This window comes from Hydra vulgaris, chromosome 08 (genome assembly GCF_038396675.1).
Source record: "Hydra vulgaris chromosome 08, alternate assembly HydraT2T_AEP".
NCBI classification, from domain to species: Eukaryota; Metazoa; Cnidaria; class Hydrozoa; order Anthoathecata; family Hydridae; genus Hydra; species Hydra vulgaris.
The window spans coordinates 46416538-46423466 of NC_088927.1; positions in this window are offsets into that span (position 1 = coordinate 46416538).

Genomic DNA, 6929 nt, shown 5'->3' on the forward strand with positions numbered 1-6929 from the left:
GATTTTACTTATTTAGATACTAAATTGTATTAATAGCAAGTGACGTAATAGTTAGATAATAATGATATATATATATCAAGATTATAAAGATTATGATTTAGTTGTATTGTGATTTTATATTTATGATAGTTTATATGCTTTAACAATGGCATATAAATTAAAAAAATGCCTTAATTAATATAATTTCTTATCCCTTTCAATTTTAATAACTTTGAAGCAAGGGTTAAATTTATAGCAAATTTTTTTAGTACTATTTCTCTTCATTTTTTATTAAGTCTTCCTAAGAGGGCTTTTTTCAGTTTTCATTGTGTAAAAAGTTTTTTAGTATTACATATTTTAAATGTAATTAAAAATTTAATAATGACGTTGAAGTATTACATATTTTAAATGTAATTAAAAATTTAATAATGACGTTGAAGTATTACATATTTTAAATGTAATTAAAAATTTAATAATGACGTTGAAGTATTACATATTTTAAATGTAATTAAAAATTTAATAATGACGTTGAAGTATAAAAGTACAGTATCGTTTCTTTTTGTGTCAGACGCTCAAACTACATTTTAAATATTTTTTAATAATGTTTAGAAACTTTGATATTTAAAAACTATGACTGAATAAAGAAGATGCAAAACTATCTATAATTGTAATAAATTTGGATACATGCCATTAGGCTACTGATTGATTATATTAATGAATTTCAAAAGTTCATTCCTTAATTAAATACAAAAAGTTTTTTCAATAAATAGTCTGAAAGTTATGATACAACTTTTAAATTTTTGTAACAGAAAAATTAATGATTTTTTTTTTTAATATATTTAAAAGTTTTTTATTACATTTATAAAATTATAAGCTAATTTCTCTCCCATGAGAATCAAGGCTTTACAATTTAACTTGACAATTTTACTGCCTGTCTTTTAATAAAATACAGAATAAAGTTGAACAAACAAAATGTTTTAATCTCGTTTGTTTCTTATGTTTTAAAGTTATGCATAGGGTTCTTGATTTTGTAATTAATAATGAAAAATCAAGGGCGGAAACAAAGAACTAAGGGTGTTTTTTTTTTTAATAACTATAAGGAATGCTGAATGTCAAAAAATTCAGAAAATTGTCGTGCCTATGCAGAGAAGAGATTGTTGAAATAATACATGTGCGTGCAATGGGTAACGTGGGTCCTAAATCCGTGGTGTTGTGCGTATAAGTTTTATGGACCCACCTAAGAAAAAGTCGTAGTATTGGTGGATTTAGTTTAATACACTATACAAAATACGTTGTATCAGTAGCGTCCATAAAATACATATGCAGTAAAATCACTGATTTCAGACTGCTGTTCTTCATTGCACGCATTTGTATGCTTTCAAGGACCCCTTTTCTCGGCATACGAACGCTAATTTTATAAATTGTTTAATAGCTTGTCCAGTCGTTTTGAAAATAATCTAATATTATTTCTAATAAAGTAGTTTCTAAGGGGTTACTACAACCCCTTAGAAACGCCCTTGAAGAACAATCAGAAAAATTTATATAGATCAACTGAGGGTTTTGATTAGAACAGCGCTTATTCATGATAATAGTGAGTCTAATAACATGAATAAAACATTTTGTTTCCAAAATGACTGAACAAATTTTAACATTAACTATAACAAATAAAATCAACTTTTGCAATATACCTTGTATCTAAGCAACCTTGTATCTAAGTAACCAGTCAATTTTAGTTACGTATTTATTAAATAGTACGAAAAAAAATATTTATAATATAACATAAAGTTTAAGATTAAATAGCATTTAAAAGTAAACAATTTAAAACTTTAGTACCTATTATTTTAAAATCGTAGTTAGAGTAAAAAATATTTTATTCAAGTATGTTTTCCTTTTCAGCTATATATGCTTACATTATTTAAGATAAATATTTTAAAATATATGAAGTATATATTTTTAAGACAGATTACTTTTCATTTCTTTTTTTTAGTTTATTTTAGGTGCCATAAGAAGTCCTTACGGTTTTATAACAGAGCGCAGCAGAATAGCATTTAACTTAAAGATCACACCTCCTTCCAAACTAATACTTGTACAGAGGTCGGTTTAAACCACAGATCCTTTGTTTCTAAGGTAAACGCGCTAAACACTGCGCCGCCTTGTGTAAACTTAAACAATTATTATGAAAAGACTTTGATAAAGTAAAACTGAAAAATTTTCAAGCAATAAGTTTTAATTATTAAAAAAGTATTAAGGTTCTATTAATTAAGGGCTATTAAGTAATTATAAAATAAAGAAAACAAGCCATATACTGATCTAAAAAATATTGAAGAAATAAGCCAAGAAAAATCAATTACATTATTAAACAGGAATAAGGTGGGGGTGGGGGATGAATAGTGGAGTAACAATATCATAAGCATCATATTAAATACTAATATAGTATATAATGTTGATAATATTATTAATAATTATTGTTATTATTCATTGTTTTATATTTGATTTTATTCCAACAAGTCTGAAATGCAATCAACACAAAAAAAAATGCAGTTGCTAACTTTTTTTGTTTTGTCCTATATTTAAAATATATTTTTGTATTTATTTTTACATGGTAGAACTTGTACTGCATAAAATACATGCTAGAGTTAACATCTTAAAAAAGGGCATCAGTTTGGTTACTAGTCAATATCTCATTTTAAGATATTTCTTCATCTTGGGATTTCATCATCTCTTCATTGTAAGATATTTTACATCATGGGAAAAATTTTTATACATATAATTTAATTTTGTTTCTTCAGCATAACAAAAAAAACAACAGAACAAGTGCCCATATCTTTTTAATGTAACAGGTGTTTGTGGTATTGTATAGCATATTGAGCTTAAAGACAGCTCCAAGAAAGGATTTTATAGCATAAGAGCTCTTAGAAAAAATTTAGATCATTTTTTATCTCTTGTATAATGATATCTAAACTATGGATTGGAAATAAGATTTTCTTTGTTTAATTAAACATGGCTTTTGTCTAGCACTTATTAAAATTACTAGGTACAAGTAATTTATTTTCTGTTGTTTTAGTCATCTTTTAAATCAAGCGTGTGTAAACTGTCTCATTTCGCACTTCTTTAGTCATTAGGCATTTAACACAATTTTTTTATGAGGCAGCCAGGTCAAATAAAAAAGTGGTGTTGTTGTTTTACTGCTGTTCGCATTATTAATTGTACAATAAGATTTATGAAACATTTTGTTTGGAAGAAAATTTTTTATATCTGCAATTTCGACTAAAAAGGCATTCTCTATTTTCATTTTAAGGGTATCGCTCATTAATTATTCTCTTCTTCCGTTCCATTTTGAACAAATTTCGCGCAACTAGTTTAAATTGTTGTTATGCTTTTCCAAAACTAAAAATGTATAACCCTGCTGCAAGCTACAATATTTCCTGACGAACTGAAAACCCTTTCAGACGGGGAACTTGTTGCAGGAATGCAAAAATGGATCTGGAAATTTTACCCAAGATGGGAAGAACCTTTGAATTGTCTTTCCCCCAGGTTAAAGCGTTTGCGTTGCGTTTGGTGACAAGCTTCGGCATTAAAAAAAAAGAGCACATTTTCTCTTCAATTGTAGACATATCACCCATTGTAATATCTTTGATATGTGACATACTAGCAACACAAAAGTCATTTGGGTCCATGAACTGAAAATCTTCTGTGCTTGCCACAGAAAGAATACTTCCAGGGTTGGGATTGTAGATGGCAACTATTTGCTCTTTGGTTGATTCAAAACACTAAAAAAAAAGCACAATGTTGTAATTTTAAGTTTTCATAACTAAATTTATAGTTAAACTTACTTCAAATTTTTTTAAAACAGCTCCTCGATAATATGGGTGTAGAAAATGTGCAATTCTGTTACTAAAATCCTCTGAACCAAAATTCGGAACTTTATTTTCAATTTCAGAAAGCAAAGATTCAATGAAGGCTTTTATGCTCAGTAATAAAGTAACATCTTCATTTTTTTTTTATTTGTAAGGTGCACGGTAATGTTATAAAAAGGTGCTATGACATTTTGAATCGTCGGAATGTTATCAGCTGAAAGTGTATCACTTATTTTTATAAATTGTCAATAATCTGTCAAGATCGGTAAAATTTGATTCAATATAACAAAGTGTCTAGCATTAGGTATTAGTTTTTGTAACTCTGAGACAACTTCTGATTATCTAATTGATTCAAGAGCTGGTCTTAATTTCAATATTGATTCCACCATCATTCTGGGGCTGTTCATCGCGTTTTAACGGGAGCAATTATTTCAACATAAGGCATTATAAAAAAGCAAATATCATAATATATTATTACAATTAATTGAATATTATGAATAGAAATTTAGGCACCAAGTAAGTTAAAAAAACCAACCAATAATTTTATTGCATTCTTTTTTAATTTCATTACAGGTTAAGATCTATTGATGCGTTTTAGAAAAAAATTTTATGCAGATGTCAAGTGCATCTTGAATTTCATTAACCTCTTCAAATAATTTTTTTTTCATTGTTTCTAATGCTCTACCTAAACAAGTATTAATCCTATAGTCGTAACACAAATTAGCATAAGTTACATGCTTTGAAAGCGTCATTGCTTTATTATGTTGCTTGCATTATCACTTTTTGTTTTGCTTTCAAGCCGACAACTGACTTAATCATTTTGTCTATTCCATTTGCAATATGTTGCGCAGTATGGCGTTCTGAAAACTCTTACAGCTAATAACAAACTTTCTCAAAGTGTAATCTTCAGCAATGTAATGCAGAGTTAAAGTAATAAATGAATCTACTGCTGTAGAGGTCTAGCAGTCAGTATTGAATCCTACCCCATCTACATTTTTTAGTTCAGTTGTCAACTTTTTATTTGATGTTGCTTTCATATTCCGATACATCATGGGTAACTTGTATTTAGAAAACGCTGTCCTCCTTTTTATATTAGCACGGGGATCAAAACTATAAACAAAATCTTAAAAACCTTCAGATTCAACTATACTGAAGGGGAGAGATTCGCAAACCAAAAATTTTGTGATATTAAGATCAATAACCAGCTGTTTTTGTTCCTGACTTTTATATTTTGAAAGTAGAGAAACTATATTGTTTTGTGACTTAAATACTGGTGTATTGTTTTGTTTGTCAATATTTTTTGAAGGGCGAGCTGAATCCTCTTGCATAACTCTTATTTTTTTGCTGCTAGACCTAGCATCGATCCTTCGATATACTCATCTGAAATTAAAACACAACTTTTCAATTAAACTATTTAGTTAAAATAAAACCAGTGAAAAATTTTTTATTATAAGTTACCTTGTTCCTGTAGAGTTAATTTCCTCTCCAAAGAGTACCTGTAGAGTTAATTTCCTCTCCATTATTTTGATCAACTGAATTTCTTAATTCTTTTTCAACTAATAGTTTATATAAAAATGGATATGTTATTTTCAAGTAGTATCTCATACTAGATGTTGAACCCTAAGCAACTTTGTAAACTTTTTGGCACTTTTTACAAATTGCGTTGACAACTACTTCTCCATCTTTATTAGTTAGTTCTTTTTCAAAATGATCCTAAATAACAGAACATGTTTTTGGCATTTTACATACAATAAAGAAACTAATATATAAAAAAATGTTATTAAACTTTTACAATAAAGATAATATGCTTTATTTATTATAACAAAAAAATGACATTTGGAAAATGAAATAAATTTAAAGTCATATAACTCAAATTTATTAGCAAATTTTAAGTCAGCTAACTGAAATTTATCAGCTAGAAACTTTTTTTTTTATTATTTAAATTTTTGATTATATTTTTTAAACCCAAGTTTAAAGTTTAACAAATGTACAAAAATTTTTAAATTTTCATTAAAGCTGTAAAATAAAATTTTTATACGTTTATATTAATATATTTATAAAGTTTTCTTTTGAAATAAAATTTATAAAATTTTCGCTTCAATAAAATTTTTGCTAAAAGTTTCAAAACCTTGAGTTCGATAATAGAACTGTGATTTTTTATTGCTCCTTGAGGTTCATTCAACAAAACGTCGATTAAATAAGACTTTTTTATAAACAACTTAAAAAAAAATTTTAATTCAAGGGATCGCCCATAGTGTAGTACGCTCGAAGAGGAAGAGGGGTCTGCATATGGCATATATGAGATTGGAGGGCAGTGGGTTGATTATAACAGAAAGGAGACACTAAATTTAAAAAAATATCCTAAAATATTAGATAAATAGGCTAAAAGCGATAGGTACTTATAGGAAGGTGGCGGGTACTCAAAAAAGCGTATTGCAAAATGCGGGGAGAGGGCGGTGGACGAAAAAAAAGCGTACGTACTTTATGGATGATCCCTAAAACCAATGAAATTAAGGGAAATTAACATAATCAACGGAAATTAACGAAAAAATATCGGTCCGTTAAAAAATTTAAACGGAAATTTTTCGTTATTACCGTCCGTTAAAATTTTTTAACGTAACGGACGTTAACGGTAACGGACGGATTTACCGAACGGATTTACCGAACAGATTTACCGGAAGAAAAAATCAAACGCCTATGCCTAATAATAGTTTTAATTTTAAACCATGTAACGTATAAGATTTACAAAGCATGTCGCCTAACCATATAAAATTATAAAAAGTCTGTTACGAGCAAGAAAACAAAGTTAAAGATAATCAGTATTAAGCAAATGTTTCACTATGGATGTTTGGCACAACTGTCGGACTTTTTAAGGTACAAACAAACAAAGCGAAGAGCGAAGCATCAACCAAGAATAGAGCGAAGCATCAACCAAGAATATTCTGCAATAAAACTATTTAAAACAACAACAAAAAAACCACAAAGCAATTTTAAGACTTTTTTTGAATAAACTAAATACCGCATATTGACATCATTGTTTACGCAGTTATATTACTTTTTTAATGTATATACGTCGGCTTTTTGATTGCAGCT